The sequence below is a fragment of the Bombina bombina genome, chromosome 1 (assembly GCF_027579735.1).
Source record: "Bombina bombina isolate aBomBom1 chromosome 1, aBomBom1.pri, whole genome shotgun sequence".
In the NCBI taxonomy this organism is placed as follows: Eukaryota; Metazoa; Chordata; class Amphibia; order Anura; family Bombinatoridae; genus Bombina; species Bombina bombina.
In genome coordinates, this window is record NC_069499.1 from 868,055,966 (window position 1) to 868,069,438 (window position 13,473).

The 13,473-nt window shown below is 37.4% G+C and overlaps 1 long non-coding RNA gene across 3 annotated transcripts in view; it reads right to left on the reverse strand.

Moving 5' to 3' along the window:
• Positions 1–642: 642 nt before the first annotated feature.
• The window catches only part of LOC128646077 (uncharacterized), a 33,038-nt gene continuing 20,207 nt past the window's right edge, over positions 643–13,473 (reverse strand). For all 3 annotated transcript variants that reach the window (XR_008400183.1, XR_008400184.1, XR_008400185.1), the window contains 4 exons: positions 8,277–8,394; positions 2,913–3,000; positions 2,564–2,700; positions 643–851 (listed from right to left, as the gene is read on the reverse strand). This is a non-coding gene — a long non-coding RNA (uncharacterized LOC128646077). The remainder of the gene's footprint in view (positions 852–2,563; positions 2,701–2,912; positions 3,001–8,276; positions 8,395–13,473) is intronic.

Here is a 13,473-nt window from a genome sequence, read left to right on the forward strand (position 1 = left end):
CCCCTGCCTAGTTAGTTTTCCCTTGGGTCACCTAAAGCTTTACTCAATTTAAGTGGTCTGGTGCTCAAATATCCATGAAATATTTCCCTGTGATCTCTTACCCCACATGTGACCCTGCACCTTACCCAGCTCTCTTAGTGGGACACCAGGAACCTGGAAACCTTAAGCTGGCCGGTGATGTGGGTCCTGAATTTGTCCAAGCTGGAGACAAGGAGGAAATCAATCAATGACTCATGATAGCAAACAACCTACCCTTATTACAAAGGGGTGACGTTTTGTACATGTACAATTTCGTGACCCTCTATGGCTTATTGGATAATAGGGCTCTAAAAACCTGCTACTCCTTATCAATAACCACCCTGTTGCCCAAGGTTGCTGGTGATCCAGATTACAGTAATTCAACCTAATAAAAAAAGTCTGTTGTCCTCTATCAATTGTGGGTGCCTCATGACCCTCCAAATGCTCATGTTCCACCCCAAGCATGAGCCTCTTCCTTCATCCAAGTCCCCAATGAGTTAGACGTCATCATGGATCACCAGAATCTAGCAATGCAAATACTGATGTTCCTCAAGAGCAAGAGGTTTATAACTGTAGAACGTAAACATTTCATATTGTAAAGAGCCAAAAATAAACACACCCATGTAAGAGAAGTCAAAGCTTTATTGACACACAGCAACACAACACTTAAAATAGCAGACAGAGGTCATAAATCCAAATTACATCCATGTTTATCGTTCAAGGTAGTCGAAGAAAAATGCTGCACTTCTGCCATAATCACCTTTTTTTCCCTGTGCACATCGTGTGTATATAAGTTTAATTGTTCATCTTTAAAGAGACAGCTATGACAGAACCTGCAATAAAAAAAAAAAAAAATTAAAATGAGCACATGGGACAAACATTCATGCCAAACAGAAGTTTCCATCCTACAATACAATCATCTGAACAATAACATAGCTATTTCTTTCTCCATACATTTTTTGAAAGTATTGTTGAAATTCCTTTATCTCTAATGGCTGAGTAAGGACTTTATCTTTTACTTTAATGGAAGTTATATTTTTACTCGACTTCTGAAAATTGATAATTTTAGCTAGGAATTTCCCTGTCTTGTTACCATAGGACATGAACTTACTATTCCGCCTAATTTCTGCTTGTGTTTCTCACTATTATTCTGTATATATATTTGGTATTTGTTGATGACCTGATTTGTGAGTTGCAACCAATACTTATTATTTGCCTTCTTTGTTTTAACAAAGAAGGCTATTATTTCTCCCCGAGCAACTGCCTTAAATGCCTGCCACAGTATCTCTATATTTTCAACTGATTCTTTATTCTTGGCATAAGTTACTGGCGTTAATTATCAGAGAGCAGGACTGGTGCATGATCAGAGATGGTAATTGGGGTGATTGTTGTCTTTTGAACCAGGGTAAACAGATTCTTACTGATCAGAAACATATCAATGCGCGACAGAGATTTGTATGCCTTAGACAAACAAGTATATTCCTTACTGTCTGGGAAAGTATTCCTCCATATATCTAAGAGTTCCAAGTTATAACAAAACTTTTTAAATGTTCTAGTGTCTCTATTCCCCAATTGCTGCCTACCCGCATATTGTTACCTATGTAATAGTCCAGATGCTACCATATTCAGATCCCCACCCAAAATAACATTTCTGTCTGCCCCCATCAATTTGCCTTGAGATTGTTTTCCAAAAACACCTTTTCTTCTCATTTGGGCAATATATATTGCACAATGTTATTTTTTTTCCCTAACTACATTTCTAGAATAATAAATCTACTTTTCTAAAAATTTGATATTGCAAATTTTTCTTAAACAGTACGGCCACACCTTTTTTCTTGTGCGTACCTGGGGCATATACTACTTCGCCAACCCACCCCCATTTAAGCTTCTGACTTTCTAACTCGTCAAGGTGTGTTTCTTGTAACATACCTATATCTACTTTAAGTTTGTTCAAATGTTGTAACACCGCTTTCCTCTTTATATAATTTATAATAAAATCAAATTATATTAAATTGTGCAATTTGTGCTTTGGCTAGCTCAAAAAAGGGACACAAGTCAAAATTAAACCTTTATGATTCAGATAGAACATGCAATTTTTAACAACTTTCCAATTTACTACCACCATTAAGATGTGCAGTCTTTTTATATTTACACTTTGAGTCACGAGCAGCAACACAGTAAGTACCATGGGCTGTTTGGATTAACTTGATTGGTTAAATATATTGTAATATAATTTGAAAATACCTATTTTATTTGCACTGCCAATTGTACCACAGTCTGCAAAATTTTAAGAACCACTGTTCTAGACAACTAAACTTTTATAGGGTCCTCTTTATAAAAAGGGATTAAAAAAAATAGGAATGTATATTTTTATTTCATTAGGACAACACATTTTATTTTTCCTTCTAAAACAGACAAAAATCTGCACTTCCAGTCCAGTGCTTAAACAATACGCTGCATATTAAAGGAACATGAAACCCCAATTTTTTCTCTCATTAGAAAGAGTGTGCAATTTTAAACATTCTAATTTACTTCTATTATCTACTTTGTTTCATTCTCTTGATATTCTTTGCTTGAAAGCATATCTAGATAGGCTCAGTAGCTGCTGATTGGTGCGTGCACATAGATGCCTCGTGTGATTGGTTCACCCATATGCATTGCTATTTCTTCAACAAAGGATATCTAGAAAATAAAACAAATTAGATAATAGTAAATTTGAATGTTGTTTAAAATTGTATTCTCTAACTGAATCATGAAAGAAATTTTTTGGGTTTAGTGGCCCTTTAAATAAGTCACTGCTGTGATCAGTCCGATTACAAAGAAAGTGAGCAAATATGCTATTAACAATTCCTGAATGTCAATACACTACCAAACGCAAAACCGTTCATTCTTACCTAGCTTAATGTCACTGGGCTAAAGTCACAAGTTGTGTTCCAATTATTCAATAGTTGCAGAAAGGCGTTCGATTAGGTTCTCTGTAATCTGTGGGAAAAAAAACAAACACACTTAGCGTAAGAAACCAGACAACTTGATGCTTTAGGTGCATCTAGTATACAAATGTACAGAGCTGTTGCCTTTCCCATATTAGCATAAAAAAACAATTTGATTTGAGAAATGTCCTCCGTCTGTTTTGCATGAAAATCTAAATCAGCTCATCACATAAGGGAAAATTGTGCCAAAGGCAACTTCCCTAAAAAAACAAAACAATATTGTACACAATATCGTATCAGAGGCGTGCACACAAATAAAATATATGAATCAGACTGTAAAATATGATAGTACAAATCAAAAAAGGCAAAACAAATGATCACACAATTGGGGAAAATTGATTAAGACAGTAGAGAAATATCTGTGACCAGATGATCTCAATCCAATATTATGAGCAGTCAGCTCTTTGAACAGTGAAAAATAAAATGTCCTAAAAGACAAAACGTAGAAGAGATGCCTTATTATGCAGTCTCTCTTATACTTGGAGATTCACATGTATTCAATATACAGGGTATTCACAAGGAGAACGCACGGTGCAATTCAGACAAGCCAAGGCTTCGGAGCCACACGGCCGATTCACTTTCTTCACCAAGGAGCATGAACGCTTGTTGATTCCTCACACCTATGAAAGCATAAGCATCGGGCAAAGAAAATGCCCAATTACACAAATTGAAGTCTTTTCAGAGGATTTCTTGTAACTCTTCCATCAAGGTCAGTCACATCCTGAAGACCCCACCGGTAAAGAAATCTTTGAACCACTGAAGGTATGGAGAGACAAATAGGAGGGACCATTTACCTTTTAGTCACTACCTACCCAATTGCTAAGAATTCACAACACATGCTATCAGCTCGTCACATAAGGAAAAAGTGTGCCAAAGGCAACTTCCCTAACTATGCATGGCCAAAAGAACCGATTGCACTCTGCTTCCACTTCCCATGAACACAGAATGTGGGAACAGCCGCACTCTGCTCCCACAGCCAGTAGACACAGTTGGCAGTCACAGAATGAAAATGTTTACCTTCGGACCAGGTTAAGAAGAGACATTTCCCTAACTATTTCCCATAAGCTCAGAGAGATAGCACATGAAGTAAACATTAACTGGGTCTGCGCTCAAGCCATAAAAAAAAAAAAAAAATATTGTACACAATATCGTATCAAAGGTGCGCACAAATATATGAAACAGACTGTAAAATGACTGTACAATCAAAAAAGGCAAAACAAATGATCACACAATTGGGGAAAATTGATTAAAGAGACAGTTGAGAAATATCTGGGACCAGATGATCTCAATCCAATATTATGAGCAGTCAGCTCTCTTCGAATGGTGAAAAATACAATGTCCTAAAAGACAAAAGTAGGAGATGCCTTATTATGCATTCTCTTTTATACTTAGAGATTCACATGTATTCAATACACAGGGTACTCACAAGGAGAATGCACACAGTGCAATTCAGACAAGCCAAGGCTTTGGAGCAGCTTGGCTGATTGACCCTCTCCACCAAGGAGCATGAACGCGTGTTGATTCCTCACACCTATGAAAGCATAAGCACCGGGCAAAGAAAATGCCTGATTGCTGTAATTGAAAGAATGTTTGCCACATCCTGAAGATCCCACCGGTAAAGAAATCTCTTTGAACCACAGAAGGTATGGAGACACAAATTATGACTATGTACCCAAATTGCTAAGAATTCAACACATGCTATCAGCTCATCACATAAGGAAAAATTGTGCCAAAGGCAACTTCCCTAACTATGCATGGCCAAAAGAACCGATTGCACTCTGCTTCCACTTCCCATGACCACAGAATGTGGGAACAGCCGCACTCTGCTCCCACAGCCAGTAGACACAGTTGGCAGTCACAGAATGAAATGTTTACCTTTGGACCATGTTGAGAAGACATTTCCCTACCTATATCCCTTAGGCTCAGAGAGATAGCACATGAAGTAAACATTAACAACTGGGTCAGCCCTCAAGCCATAAATAAAAAACACCAAACTAACAATATTGTACACAATATCGTATCTGAGGTGCGCACACAAATAAAATATATGGAACGTAAGACTGTAAAATAGGATAGTACAATCAAAAAAGGCAAAACAAATGATCACACAATTGGAGAAAATTGATTAAAAAGTCAGTTGAGAAATATCTGTGACCAGATGATCTCAATACAATATTATGAGCAGGAAAACTAATCAAAACAAAAACAGACCGAGTGAAGACCGAGAGCTGCCTTCTTTCTTATACGGACTTTTGTGGGACTGTCTACTTACACTGTTCATATTGGCTACTACCCAGTGCCACGTGTGTATACACATATATACATTCATCTGTTGATTATAATAATTCTTTTAATCATTTTTGTATTTTATTTTGCTATCTCCACAATTTTTTAAATTTTTGGGGTTTTTATAAATGTATATTTACACTTGGGTAACCCACATTTGTTGATTAGCGCCTCCTATAGGTTATCTGTGGTATTACTATCACAGAGTTTCCAGTTTTTAATATTATGAGCAGTCAGTTCTCTTCGAATGGTGAAAAATAAAATGTCCTAAAAGACAAAAAGTAGAAGAGATGCCTTATTATGCAGTCTCTCTTATACTTGGAGATTCACATGTATTCAATATACAGGGTACTCACAAGGAGAATGCACACAGTGCAATTCAGACAAGCCAAGGCTTCGGAGCCGCTCGGCTGATTCACCCTCTCCACCAAGGAGCATGAACGCGTGTTGATTCCTCACACCTATGAAAGCATAAGCACCGGGCAAAGAAAATGCCCAATTACACAAATTGAAGTCTTTTCAGAGGATTTCTTGTAACTGTTCCATCAAGGTCAGTCACATCCTGAAGACCCCACCAATAAAGAAATCTTTCAACCACTGAAGGTATGGAGAGACAAATGGAGGAACCATTTACCTTTTGGTAACTACCTACCCAATTGCTAAGAATCCACAACACATGCTATCAGCTCATCACATAAGGGAAAAATGTGCCAAAGGCAACTTCCCTAACTATGCATGGCCAAAAGAACCGATTGCACTCTGCTTCCACTTCCCATGACCACAGAATGTGGGAACAGCCGCACTCTGCTCCCACAGCCAGTAGACACAGTTGACAGTCACAGAATGAAATGTTTACCTTCGGACCATGTTGAGAAGACATTTCCCTACCTATACCCCTTAGACTCAGAGAGATAGCACATGAAGTAAACATTAACAACTGGGTCAGCGCTCAAGCCATAAAAAACAAACAATATTGTACACAATATCGTATCTAGAGGTGAGCACACAATATATGGAACGTAAGACTGTAAAATAGGATAGTACAATCAAAAAAGAAAAAAAAAAAAAAAAAATGCACATAATTGGGGAAAATTGATTAAAAAGACAGAAGACAGTTGAGAAATATCTGTGACCAGATGATCTCAATCCAATATTATGAGCAGTCAGCTCTCTTCGAATGGTGAAAAATACAATGTCCTAAAAGACAAAAGTAGAAGAGATGCCTTATTATGCAGTCTCTTATACTTGGAGATTCACATGTATTAAATATACAGGGTATTCACAAGGAGAACGCACACGGTGCAATTCAGACAAGCCAAGGCTTCTGAGCTGCTCGGCCGATTCATCCTCTCCACCAAGGAGCATGAACGCTTGTTGATTCCTCACACCTATGAAAGCATAAGCACCGGGCAAAGAAAATGCCCGATTGCTGTAATTGAAAGAATGTTTGCCACATCCTGAAGATCCCACCGGTAAAGAAATCTCTTTGAACCACAGAAGGTAAGGAGACACAAATTATGACTATGTACCCAAATTGCTAAGAATTCAACACATGCTATCAGCTCATCACATAAGGAAAAAGTGTGCCAAAGGCAACTTCCCTAACTATGCATGGCCAAAAGAACCGATTGCACTCTGCTTCCACTTCCCATGACCACAGAATGTGGGAACAGCCGCACTCTGCACCCACAGCCAGTAGACACAGTTGGCAGTCACAGAATGAAATGTTTACCTTCGGATCATGTTAAGAAGAGACATTTCCCTAACTATTTCCCTTAGGCTCAGAGAGATAGCACATGAAGTAAACATTAACAACTGGGTCAGCCCTCAAGCCATAAATAAAAAACACCAAACTAACAATATTGTACACAATATCGTATCTGAGGTGCGCACAAAAATAAAATATATGGAACGTAAGACTGTAAAATATGACCGTACAATCAAAAAAGGCAAAACAAATGATCACACAATTGAGGAAAATAGATTAAAAAGTCAGTTGAGAAATATCTGACCAGATGATCTTAATCCAATATTATGAGCAGTCAGTTCTCTTTGAATGGTGAAATATACAATGTCCTAAAAGACAAAAAGTAGAAGAGATGCCTTATTATGCAGTCTCTTATACTTGGAGATTCACATGTATTCAATATACAGGGTACTCACAAGGAGAACGCACAGTGCAATTCAGACAAGCCAAGGCTTCAGAGCCACACGGCCGATTCACTTTCTTCACCAAGGAGCATGAACGTGTCGATTCCTCACACCTATGAAAGCATAAAGCACCGGGCAAAGAAAATGCAAAATTACACAAATTGAAGTCTTTTCAGAGGATTTCTTGTAACTGTTCCATCAAGGTCAGTCACATCCTGAAGACCCCACCGGTAAAGAAATTTCTTTGAACCAGTGAAAGTATGGAGAGACAAATAGGAGGGACCATTTACCTTTTGGTCACTACCTACCCAATTGCTAAAAATTCACAACACATGCTATCAGCTCATCACATAAGGGAAAAGTGTGCCAAAGGCAACTTCCCTAACTATGCATGGCCAAAAGAACCGATTGCACTCTACTTCCACTTCCCATGAACACAGAATGTGGGAACAGCCGCACTCTGCTCCCACAGCCAGTAGACACAGTTGGCAGTCACAGAATGAAATGTTTACCTTCGGACCACGTTAAGAAGAGACATTTCCCTACCTATATCCCTTAGGCTCAGAGAGATAGCACATGAAGTAAACATTAACAGCTGGGTCAGCCCTCAAGCTATAAAATGCATGAGCACCGGGCAAAGAAAATGTTTGATAGCTGTAATTGAAAGTCTGTTTGCTGATGCAAACACAAATGTAAGTCTTGCCAGTGGTCTATTGACAACTGGTTGAACAGGAGGTCACAAGAAATAAAATCTAGCAGTCACTGCAAGTTAATAACAATAAAGCATATGCCATATAGTAAAAGGCAACAGTAGCTCCAGTCTGCCCTTACCTGTAAACAGTCATGGTGCCATTGTAATGAGCGAGAATCATCTAGCGACAGCGTGGAAGCATTTCTTCTGCGTAAACAAGAGGTGAAGTGAGCATCTCTCCATACACGGTCACATATGCTGAGGAAGAAAAAAAAGAAAGCTTTAATGCTCTCGTAGTGCCATATAGATTTTACTGCAATTAGAAAATACCTCTCAAAACCACCTTGGTCCCACTAGAAACTAACAACCGTTATATTTTTCACCACAATAGCAAAATTAGCTTGCATTTTCTAAATACGCTTCCGTAAGTTGTGTCACCTTAAAAACAATGTTACATTTCAGCAGAGGGTATTAGAATACTTTTTTTTTTAGTGTTAAACAAAGTTATAAATTATAAAATGGAGCTCAAAATGTAAAATTTTGAATTAAAGAACCTGAAAGAATTTTATGGATAAAGTGAAAGTGTTCTCCCCAAGACCTTTTTGATTAGGGCACTAGGCTACTATTTTACTGACCCCAGATAAAATGTAAGCCAATATTAAGCTAAAATAGCCAATATTAATGTTTTCCAATGTTTTCTTGCCTAAAGTAAAAACTTTTATACAAAATTGTGCAATTAATGTGCGCTTTGTATTATAACATTTTCTGCCATAGTATTGCACTGCCCCCACTCAGCAACTTCCTCATCCCACCAGGGTGGCTACATTTTCTGTGAGTGTTTTAGCCCTGTATCATAAAATCTATAACCTACAGTGCGCTTTACTTCATACACTACTCCCTTTTCTACAGTTAGTATTCCTTTCATGGGACTTATCTGTTAATATATTCACAATCAGAAGGGAGATTAAAGGGACAAACCTTTCTGGTCCAGTAATTTTAAGAGACTATTTCCATTTACTTATATTAACAAAATGTACTGTAAATAAACGTAGAAGTGCAAAAAGAGTTCAAGAGATTAAAGTGAACTTCACAATAGAGGAAGAACAAGAGCCTGATAAATAACCATGTAGCCATCAAATCATGGTCCCTTTACACAAATACATTGGAATGGGTACACATCACAAAACACAAATGTATATTAGAAAGTGTTCTCCTCAGGGCATATTTAGTGGGTACCACCAGCTCATTTTACTGACCACCTAACTAAAGCCAGTATTCAGATAAAATAAGCAAATATTTGTAGTTCAGATTATCATTTAATCAACCTGTGTTAAACTCAGCAATTAATGTGCGATTTGGTTTAACAAGGGACACTAAACCCATTTGTTTTCTTTCATGGATTAGAGCAGCAATTTTAAGCAACTTTCTAATTTACTCCTATTCATTTTTCTGTTCTCTTGCTATCTTTATTTAAAAAGCAGGAGTGTAAGCTTACCAGCTGGCTCATTTTAAGTTCAGAACCCTGGATAGCGCTTGCTTATGGGTAAGTCGCCAATAAGCAAGCATAACCCAGGTCCTCAACCAAAAGCTAAACATTCCTGCTTTTTAAATAAAGATAGCAAGAGAACAAAGAAAAAGTGATAATGGGATTAAATTAGAAAGTTGCCTGCTCTAAATCATGAAAGCATTTTTTGGGGGGGGAATTTAGTGTCACTTTAAAGTAAATGTAAAGTTAAAGTGTTTACCTAAAGTGAAACGATAGAAGTTAAAAAAAAAAAAAAAAATGAATGAGGGTTTAATTCATGAAATCTTCAAGATATACTTAACCTTCAGATATATTTCACTATAAACGCTACACGGATAAGAGCTCAAGCTCCGGTCGCCATTTTCATCAATTGATTGACAGATGACTCATCTGCAATAAACCAATCGTTTTCCCCCCGGGCAGTGACAATTGTGCAAAGGGACTGAACGCAGACGAGTCATCTGTCAATTGATGAAAATGGCAACCGGAGCTTGCGCTCTTATCCGTGTAGCGTTTATAGTGAAATCTCTCGATAAGTAGATCCTAAAGATTTCAAAAATGAAACTCATTCATTTACCTTCTATCGTTTCACTTTAGGTAAACGCTTTAACTTTACATTCACTTTAAGTAATATTTATAAATAACATCATCTTATGATGAAGGCTGCTAGACATGAAGCCAACGCTATTAGACACTAAGGGCGTTTAAATGACAAAATACTAATTGTGCAACGTGTAATTCGGCTTCCTCTTATTTGCAAGGAGCACTGAAAGATGTTCCTGCAATTAAATATTGCTCGACTAGATTTACATTTTGCAATCTAATACATTAACAATGATTTATTGCTAGGCTTAAACAATCCAATTTATATTTTTTGTATAACAGCAAGTTGGAAAAAAAAAAAAAAAAAAAAACTTATACTTCTATTAGCAAATGTACTTTATTTTCATGCAATTCTTTAAGAGCTACTTCTGTAGAAAGTGTGCACTTGTCTGGAGAACTAGAAGGCAGCAGTTTTGCAACAATGCTTTTGAGCACTAGATGGCAGCAGACTACACACAATGTACAATATTGTTACAAGCATTTTTGCTAAACTCCTACAATATGGTTCTCCTGACACATGGATGCTCCTGAACCTGCCTATTTTTTTATTTTGTTTTATTTGTTTTACTTAACATAGGATAATAGAATATAAATTTGCTAATAGACATAACATGATACAGAGACATAGGTTGTCCTGAAAAATGAACAAGATTACCAAAAGTTCTAGTATCAGAGAAAAAATAAAACTGCTGCTGCTGATCAAGGCCTATAGATTGAGTTGTTTTTTGTGGTTTGCTCCCCAAATGTTAAGCTTTTTTGTGAGGTACCCATATAACATACATTAAACATTAGAAAATAACTTTAGTTTACAGAAATAGAATGAGTAAATGCCACCACACGCAAACTTGTAAAGATTCCACTCTCTATTGTATGAGTTAATGTGAAGTGTAAGGAACAGGATCCAACATAACTGATTTGTGAATGTGCGCCGCTTATGTCACGCAGGGTGCAAGAATACGAGAGATGGAAGCTTCATCAATTGGCACCACTAAAAGTTTAAAATAAAAAGTGCAGTTTTGAAGAACGCAGCCAGCACAGGAGGGAAAATAATGTCTTAGCGAGCATTAACCCACTACATGGTGCAGACACATTAAAAAGGGGACACTAAACCCAATTTTTTTCTTTTTTGTGATTCAGATAATGCAATTTTAAGCAAATTTCTAATTTACTCCTAATATCAAATTTTCTTCGTTCTCTTGCTATCTTTATTTAAAAAACAGGAATGTGATGCATAGCAGCAGGCCCATTTCTGGTTGAGAACCTGGGGTTATGCTTGCTTATTGGTGGGTAAATGTAAGCTTCCAATAAGCAAGCGCTATCCATGGTGCTGAACCTAAAATGGGCTGGCACCTATGCATCACATTCCTGCTTTTAAAATAAAGATAACAAGAGAACAAAGAAAAATTATTAGGAGTAAATTAGAAAGTTGCTTAAAATTCCATGCTCAATCTGAATCATGAAAGAAACCGTTTCGGTTCAATGTACCTTTAATAAGAAGCTACCTAGAACTAAATGCTAATCTGGATTAAGAATCTAAAACAACCCCCCCCCCCCCCAATTAAAAGTATACAGATTGCAAGCAGCAATATACATATGCTATGTTATATATCTAACACATACTACAAACAAAACACCTACCTATGTATCTACACAAAGAATACCATGAGAATGAAGCAAATTTGTGTGCAAAAAGAAATTGGAGAAGAGAGATTGTGGGTTTAATATCCCTTTTTAAAGGAATAGTAAGTGGTCGTATCCTTCACTTACAAATGTAACTACCACTTCCTATTCCTTTAAAAAGGGATATTAAACCCACAATTTATTTTCCAATTCCTTCTTGCTCTCAAATTTGCTTCATTCTCATGGTATTCTTTGTTGAGTAGATACATAGGTAGGTGTCTGGAGCACTACATAACAGGAAATAGTGCTGCCATATAGTGCTCTTGCAAATGGATAACATTCTTGTAAAACTGCTGCCATCTAGTGCTCTTGCACATGGATAACATTCTTGTAAAACTGCTGCCATCTAGTGCTCTTGCAAATGGATAACATTCTTGTAAAACTGCTGCCATATAGTGCTCTTGCACATGGATAACATTCTTGTAAAACTGCTGCCATATAGTGCTCTTGCACATGGATAACATTCTTGTAAAACTGCTGCCATCTAGTGCTCTTGCACATGGATAACATTCTTGTAAAACTGCTGCCATATAGTGCTCTTGCACATGGATAACATTCTTGTAAAACTGCTGCCATCTAGTGCTCTTGCAAATGGATAACATTCTTGTAAAACTGCTGCCATCTAGTGCTCTTGCACATGGATAACATTCTTGTAAAACTGCTGCCATATAGTGCTCTTGCACATGGATAACATTCTTGTAAAACTGCTGCCATATAGTGCTCTTGCACATGGATAACATTCTTGTAAAACTGCTGCCATCTAGTGCTCTTGCAAATGGATAACATTCTTGTAAAACTGCTGCCATCTGGTGCTCTTGCACATGGATAACATTCTTGTAAAACTGCTGCCATCTAGTGCTCTTGCAAATGGATAACATTCTTGTAAAACTGCTGCCATATAGTGCTCTTGCACATGGATAACATTCTTGTAAAACTGCTGCCATCTAGTGCTCTTGCAAATGGATAACATTCTTGTAAAACTGCTGCCATATAGTGCTCTTGCAAATGGATAACATTCTTGTAAAACTGCTGCCATCTGGTGCTCTTGCACATGGATAACATTCTTGTAAAACTGCTGCCATATAGTGCTCTTGCAAATGGATAACATTCTTGTAAAACTGCTGCCATATAGTGCTCTTGCAAATCTGCTGCCATCTGGTGCTCTTGCACATGGATAACATTCTTGTAAAACTGCTGCCATCTAGTGCTCTTGCAAATGGATAACATTCTTGTAAAACTGCTGCCATATAGTGCTCTTGCAAATGGATAACATTCTTGTAAAACTGCTGCCATATAGTGCTCTTGCAAATGGATAACATTCTTGTAAAACTGCTGCCATATAGTGCTCTTGCACATGGATAACATTCTTGTAAAACTGCTGCCATCTGGTGCTCTTGCAAATGGATAACATTCTTGTAAAACTGCTGCCATCTGGTGCTCTTGCACATGGATAACATTCTTGTAAAACTGCTGCCATATAGTGCTCTTGCACATGGATAACATTCTTGTAAAACTGCTGCCATATAGTG